Source organism: Bos javanicus, chromosome 4 (assembly GCF_032452875.1).
Source record: "Bos javanicus breed banteng chromosome 4, ARS-OSU_banteng_1.0, whole genome shotgun sequence".
Lineage (NCBI taxonomy): Eukaryota > Metazoa > Chordata > Mammalia > Artiodactyla > Bovidae > Bos > Bos javanicus.
In genome coordinates this window covers 76,324,429-76,332,608 of record NC_083871.1, presented here as the reverse complement: position 1 = coordinate 76,332,608, position 8,180 = coordinate 76,324,429, and the positions used below count along the sequence as shown (strand labels likewise).

The following is an 8,180-nucleotide window of genomic DNA, read 5'->3' as shown; positions in this document are numbered from 1 at the left end:
AACCAATACAATTTGTAAAGTTAAAAAATAAAAGAAAAAAAAATTTGTGGTCTTTTTTGAAGAATGAAAATAGGTATCTTGACTTCTCTGTCTACAACCACTTCTAACATAACTTAAGTGAGCTAAATAGAGGAAACAACCAAAATATGGGTATTAAATTAGAAATTTTGTTTCAAATTTAGAGTACTGAAATGCAGTCTTATATAAAAATGTGGAGAATATTAATTTGGCATTTGAATTTTGAAAATAAAATTTTGTTTTACTAGTTTTTTTTTCTTTTACATGAAGTATGGAAATTCAAAAGTACAGAAATAATAGCACTTTCCCCCCCTGAGTTTCCAAAATTGTAGTGATTAAGAGCAATTGGATACGTAAGTTCTGTTCATTCACAACAGTCAAGGAAGCCCTGCCTCAGAGGCTTTTTATGTGGGACTGAGGAGCCACCTTCATAGCTGATTTATAGCACTGTATGTCAGTGCAGTGAACTTTATTTTTCATGGTAATTCATATCATACTGGCATCAGTAAGAGAGAAGACTACTCATCTCATGCCCACTGTTTTCTCTAGGTAGTCAGAGAGGAGGTCATTTACTGAACATGGGGAGGATGTTCAGTAAATGGGGGGAGGGAACTGGTACTTTCACCCCCATCCCTGTCAGTAGCGGTCACAAGGGAAACCCGGATTTCCATTCCTGCTGGCAGTCACCATGTGTCCTTGCAACTCCCCACGGCCCTATCAGAGGAGATCCAGCAGAAAGGATCAGTATACAGGGGCTACCTCCTCAACCCTCGCTGTCTATGGAGGCCACTTATGAAGCAGCTGTAATGAGGCAGTCCTGCCCCATCAGTGGAGACTCTTAAGAGAGCTGGAACCATTTTCCCAACCAGCAGGAACAGGGAAACCTCCTCTGATGGATGCTAATTGAGGTCAAGTGAGCCATCCTAGACTTCTACCACCATCAGGCAATAAAATGGTAGTGCCAACCCTTTTTCTCTTAGAGAAGTTATAGAAAAAGTCAGTTAAAATAGATTTAAAGTAAGATTCAGAGTGGCATAATACTGGAAATGCTCAGTTTTCAATTAAAAATTATTCATAATATTAAGAACCAGGAAAATCTTTACTTGAATGAAAGAAATGCAGTAAAGAGAAATCAACACCAAGATGCCGAAGATATTAGAATGTTCTGACTGTAATTTTCAAGTAAATTCCATAAAAAATATTTGCTTGAAAATTCATAAATCATAAAAATGCTTCAGTAAGCAATTAAGGACATGCTTGTCTGATGTAGTTGTAAAAATGTTTAAGGCTTTATTATAAACAGCATAGGATAGAGCATATGAAGAGAGTAAAGATTTCTATACTTCACTCAAACTGATAAATGCTGATATCAGTGAACTGTAACAAATTAGAGAGATAGACTATAATGCTTAGTGCATGATAAGTTGCTTCAGTGTGTCTGACTCTGCAGCCCTGTGGACTGTAGCCTGTCAGGCTCCTCTGTCCATGGGATTTTCCAGGCAAGAATACTGGAGTCGGTTGCCATGCCCTTCTCCAGGGGCTCTTCCTGACCCAGGGATCGAACCTGTGTCTCTTTATGTCTCCTGCATTGGCAGACAGGTTCTTTACCACTAGAACCACTTGGGAAGCTCTACAATGCCTAGAGTAACCATTAAAAAGCTATGTAAAGAAATACATTATAAAACAGTAGAGATACATACAAATGGATGACATACTCCTTTTTTGAATTTTCAAGCAGTGCTTCATTTCCAACTTTAGCTGTATACTTTCTAAAACTCTAAAATGAGCAACATTTATGAGCCATTTAAAAATCTTGGTCATTTCAGTAGTTTAGGAATAGGGCTACATTTTTTCATTGCCAAGAAATCTTACAAGTGCACTTTAAAGTTGTCATTATTTTAAAATAGAAACAGATTAGAATGCTTATATCTTCAGTAGATAGAAGTATAAATCCAAATGTGACATTATGGAACTTGTCCATGTGATAAACACTTTACTTCATGCCATTCAAGAAGTATGCTCTACCATTTCTTCAAATAGTGCTTTGCCACTGAAAACTATATCAACATACAGTGTTGTTCAATCATCTTCCCTGTTTACACTAATCAGTTTCTTTTTTTTTTTGTCTTAATTTATATATGAGAGAACAAAGGAAGGATCAGAAAAGAAGTGGAAAAAAACAGCCTGAGTCTATACAGGTAGTGCTCAATAAGTTCAGAATGCACATGTGGGTTTCCTGATTTTCAGTATAGATCTTATTATTATTATTATTATTTGCCACACTGAACTGGCATGTGGGATCCCACTTCCCTGACCAGGGATTGAACTCATGCCTCCTGCAGTGGAAGTCTGGGGACTCCTTGGTGGTCCCATGGTTGACAGGTGGTTGAGATGTAAGAGACCCATGTCTGTTATGTCTCATGCTTTGGAGGTGGGTTCTTTACCACTAAAGCCACTTGGGAAACCACAAAACCTTGGTGGTCTAGTGGTAAAGGATCCACCTGCCAAGCTGGAGACGCAGGTACAATCCCTGGGTTGGGAAGATTCCCTGGAGAAAGAATTGGCAACCCACTCCAGTATTTTTGTCTGGAGAATCCCATGGAAAGAGGAGCCTGTTGGGCTACAGTCTCTGGGGTCACAAAAGGGATGGACATGAGTTAGTGACTAAACAGCAGCAAACAGCAACAGAAAGTCTAAGAGGATAAAAAAATGAAGAGAGACTGAGACACAAAAGGACTGCTTGAGAAGGTATAACATGTATATAGTTGAACATGAAGAAAATGAGGGGGGAGAAAAGTGCCAATCTTTAAACAGATAATGCATGAAAATGTATTGGAATCAATTCTTCTTGAACTTGTCCACTCCATTAGATGTTTGAAGTTATGACTTGCATTTGTTCATGACTGCTTATTGTAGTTTTAGTGTCTGCAGAATATGTGGCAGTTTTCTTCCTGAGCATGATTATTTTTATTTTTCTCTATTTTTTTTCTGGATAAAGCTTACCAAGGGTTATTAACTGATTACTCTTTAAAAGAACAGATACTGGGGGTTTTTTGGGGTTTTTTTTTTTTTTTTTGGTCATTTTTATCAATAGTTTTCTTTTTAATAATTTCTGTTCTTATGCTTATTATTTTTATCCTTTAATTTTCTTGGGTTAATGTTGCTGTTCCTTTCTAGTATATTAAATGTTAATTTCATTTTTTCTAAGTTTACACATTTCCTCTAAACAGTTTTTGCTGTTCCTTACAAATTTTGCTATGTAGGTTTTGTGTGTGTGTGTTTGTGTGTGTGTGTGTTGACTGAAAATATTTTTAATTTCTAATTTGATTTCTTCATTGAACTATATGATATTTAAAACAGTATTCCTTAATTTTCAAACATACAAATATCTTCCTAGTTTTTAAAATTATGAATTTATAGCAGCACTGGTTGTATAAATTAGGATTGGACTCTAGATTGACTCATTGAAGAGGAAATTCACTAACAAAAGAGAAATGATCTTTAGAGGAGTCACTGGACTGCCTGCACTCCAGTTGGAAGCCTATCTTTATAAATTTGTGCCTTTGTAAAGGGATGTTATGTAACCACTCTGTGCTCCACCTCACTGTCATTTACCTTATACAGATGAGGTTCAATATCCAGGCGTTGGTGAAGAGGGAGCAGTGTTCAACTTCTCCCATGTGAAACACCCAAGCTCTTCATTACACACAAAACATATTCCTTACAAATTTTTATTGGAAGTTAGGCTTCCCAGGTGGCACTAGTGGTAAAGAACCTGCCTGCCAATGCAGGAGACATAAGAGATGTGGATTTGATCCCTGGGCTGGGAAGATCCCCTGGAGGAAGATATGGCAACCTACTCCAGTATTCTTGCCTATAGAATCCCACGGACAGAGAAGCCTGGTGGGCTTCGGTCCATAGGTTTCAAAAAGAGTCGTACAGGACTGAAGCGACTTAGCATGCACACATGAACGCACATAGGAGGTTGCTTGTTGTGGAATTTCCTAACAAAACACAATATTCTTTTTTGTCATTGTTTGTTTTTTTCTGATCTAATTTCCAGCTTCCTGGGAATTTGAATTTTCCCATAAAGCTGCTCTGAAGATACGTGTAATTAAAACAACAATATCAACAATAAAAGAAAAAAAAAACAAAATAAAAGTGAAATCCTATCCCATTTTTCCTTTAGTACCTTTAGTCATAAGTTAAAAGCACTTTGAAGTCTGTGAGACTCCAACAATTAGATTTGTTTGGCAACCCTCCGCAGTGAGTTAATGATTTCTTTGGCATTTTCTGACACTTTTGACAGCAATTGCTTTCAAATTCCCCCATAAAGGTCTTGAGAAGACTTGGGACATTGTCATTTGAGATGATAACAGAATTATTTTAAGAGAAGAGCTGGATTGTGTTGTGAAAGTTTCTGAAAATGGAGTCCAGATGCTCAGCTATGGCTTGAGCTCAAATCTGGGCTGCAAATGTGGAGGGAAGAACAGTCCCAGAAGTATCATGCTTCCCAACACCAGTGAGCTCCAAGATTTTAAAAGATAAAGGAAATTGAGAGGAACTTGAGTGAGGCAGCCAACCTCTCCACAAGACTGGAGACTGGAACTTGGCTGCAGAGAAGAGAGGTAGTAAGAGATTTTCACTATACATTTTCCTAGTGACAAAATTCAATCTCAACATCATCTTATTTTTTAATCAAAGTAATCTCATTTGTGTTGCTATGAATGTTTATACTAACATGCTATATATCATGTTTATATCAATAACAAAATTCAAATATTATTTAAACTCAATTCTAGAAAATTGTAAATGCATGAATATTAAAGAATAACATAGCTTACAAAAGATAAGTGATTATGCTTTGAATTTGGATATAAAAGATGTTTTTCTAATCATTAGTAGAGACTGGTCAAGACTGAATTTGAGTTACTTGTGTGATGCTCATCATAGGCTGTAGCAGATACACCTTAGAATTTAACAGCAAAGAAATTGGTTTCAACTCTATTTTAGCCACTTAAACCACTTGGCTTTGGAGAAACCTCTTGAAGCCTCAGTTTCCATTTTAGGAAAATAACACAAGCTACTCTGAACTCCATCTGTGCACAGCAGTGCCATGGGCAGCAGTGGATTAGCATCTTTGTCCAATGTTGGATAAGGCAAGATTACTAACGTATACTAGAGTTTGAAAGCCTGTGTATTTAGCAAGGACACATCAGATGCAGAAATAATAGGTTTTGATAAGTGAGATTAAAATAGGTAGTGCTTTATCCAGTTTTATGCTCAATTATATTTCAAAAGAATGATTCTTGCCTGACTAATGGTTCATCCACATGTCTGGACTAGAAGTCTGACTCCTCCCTTCATTGTGATTCTTCCCTCTCAACCCCAAATGAATCGACTCCCATTGATTCCATCTCAAGCCATCTCTCATACAACTCCACACTCATGGTTCATTTCTCACCTGGACTGTTGGAAAAGTGTTTTCCACTGCTCTCCCTGGTCCAGGATCTCCCTGTTCTTCTCTGTCTTCTGTTGTTTCTGTTCAGTCACTCATTTATGTACAACTCTTTGTGAGTCCCATGAACTAAAACACACCAGGGTTCCCTGTCCTTCACCATCTCCCAGAGCTTGATCTAACTCATGTCCACTGAGTCGGTGATGCTATCCAACCATCTCGTCCTCTGTTGTCACCTCCTTCTCCTGTCTTCAATCTTTCCCAGCATCAGGGTCTTTTCCAATGAGCCATCTCTTCACAACAGATGGCCAAAGTATTGGAGCTTCAGCTTCAACATCAGTCCTGCCAATGAATATTCAGGGCTGATCTTTAGGATTGACTGATTTGATCTCCTTGCAGTCCAAGAAACTCTCCAGAGTCTTCTCCAACACCACAGTTCAAAAGCATCAATTTTTTGATGCTCAGCTTTCTTTATTATAGTCCAACTCTCACACCCATACATGACTATTGGAAAAACAATAGCATTGACTAGATGGACCTTTGTCGGCAAAGTAGTGTCTCTGATTTTTAATATGCTGTCTAGGTTGGTCATAGCTTTTCTTCCAAGGAGCAAATGTCTTTTAATTTCATGGCTGCAGTCACCATCTGCAGTGATTTTAGAGCCCAAGAGAATAGTCTCTCACTGTTTCTCCATCTGTTTGCCATGAAGTGATGGGACTGGATGCCATGATCTTAGTTTTCTGAATGTTGAGTTTTAAGCCAACTTTTTCACTCTACTCTTCCACTTTCATCAAGAGGCTCTTTAGCTCCTCTTCACTTTCTACCATAAGGTGGTGTCATCTGTGTATCTGAGGTTACTGATATTTCTCCCAGCAATCTTGATTCCAGTTTTGTGCTTCATCCAGCTCAGCATTTAGCATGATGTACTCTGCATATAAGTTAAATAAACAGGGTGGCAATATACAACCTGTCTCTGTCTTCTACGGTAGAGTATATCCAGAGTGCTTGTACCTACTTCTTTTCCATATCTTCTCATTATTGACAACTAAGAGGAGAGTGAAAAAGTTGACTTAAAACTCAACATTCAGAAAACTAAGATCATGGCATCCAGTCCCATCACTTCATGGCAAATAGATGGGGAAACAGTGGAAACAGTGAGAGACTTTATTTTTGGGGGCTCCAAAATCACTGCAGATGGTGATTACAGCTATGAAATTAAAAGATACTTACTCCTTGAAAGGGAAGTTATGACCAACCTAGACAGCATATTAAAAATCAGAGACATTACTTTGCCAACAAAGGTCTGTCTAGTCAAGGCTATGGTTTTTCCAGTAGTCATGTATGGATGTGAGAGTTGAACTGTAAAGAAAGCTGAGTGCTGAATAATTGATGCTTTTGAACTGTGGTGGAGAAGACTCTGAGATTCCCTTGGACTGCAAGGAGATCCAAACAGTCCATGCTAAAGGAGATCAGTCCTGGGTATTCATTGGAAGGAGTGATGTTGAAGCTGAAACTCCAATACTTTGGCTACCTCATGAAGAGTTTTGACTCATTTGAAAAGACCCTGATGCTGGAAAAGATTGAAGGCAGGAGGAGAAGGGATGACAGAGGATGAGATGGTTAGATGGCATCACCGACTTGATGGACATGAGTTTGGGTAAACTCCGGGAGTTGGTGGTGGACAGGGAGGCCTGGCGTGCTATAGTTGGTTGCAAAGAGTTGGACACAACTGAGTGACTGAACTGAATTGAAAGTCCAATTTCTTTATTTTTGCATGAAAGGCAAGTCACAGATTGGCTACATTCTGCCTGTCCAGTCTCATCTTTTGCCATTTTTTTTTTATGAAGATTAAGTGATTCCAGATGCAAAGGACCACACCCTAGTTTGCAACCACAAATCACTCTTTCATATTTATCTACATTGTGTATTTTGCTTGTTCTGTCAAAATCTGCCCATTCTTCAAAGTCATAGACAATATTTCACCTAAGAGCTTTCCGTATTGCACCAATTCAGAAATGATGTCTCCTTTTCTTACATTTTCAGAGGACTAAATATATCAGTTATAGCGGTACATTGGCTTGCCACTGCAAATTCACTATGGTGTGGTGCTAATCTTTGTGTCTTCACATCTTTTAAACGTGTAGCCAAGGGTAGACAAGTAAGGGAAAGGGAAGTTGCTCAGTCGTGTCCGACTCTTTGCGACCCCATGGACTGTAGCCCACCAGGCTCCTCCATCCATGGGATTTTCCAGGCAAGAGTACTGGAGTGGGATGCCATTTCCTTCTCCAGGAGATCTTCCCCACCCAGGGATCGAACCCGGGTCTCCTGCATCGTAGGCAGACGCTTTACCGTCTGAGCCACCAAGGAAGTCATTGTAACTACAATGTAAGACAACAAAGGTATATTTAAATTGAAGTTCATCTCATCTCCATTTCTACCTATATGGTCTAGAAAGAGAAAGCTTCAAGTTCATTTAGTTTACCAGGCATATTCTGATTTACCTGGCTCAATCAACAAGTGTGTTGCTTGTCCCTTTATCTTTTCTAATCCATTCAGGACTTGAGTAGGCAGTGGTAGGTATTAGAGGTTAATTAAATGATTTTGAGGAACATTATGGGGTATTATTCCAGAAATGCCCTGATACCTAACCTGCCATCCAATCACTGTCAACTTTGCCCCTACTTCTATGTGATTTTAAAAATAA

The 8,180-nt window shown here is 38.6% G+C and overlaps 1 non-coding gene across 1 annotated transcript; it reads right to left on the bottom strand.

The window, feature by feature from the left end:
* Window positions 1–7,771: 7,771 nt before the first annotated feature.
* On the bottom strand, window positions 7,772–7,843 carry TRNAR-ACG (transfer RNA arginine (anticodon ACG)). The gene has a single exon. It is a non-coding gene; the product is annotated as a tRNA-Arg (tRNA).
* Window positions 7,844–8,180: the final 337 nt, after the last annotated feature.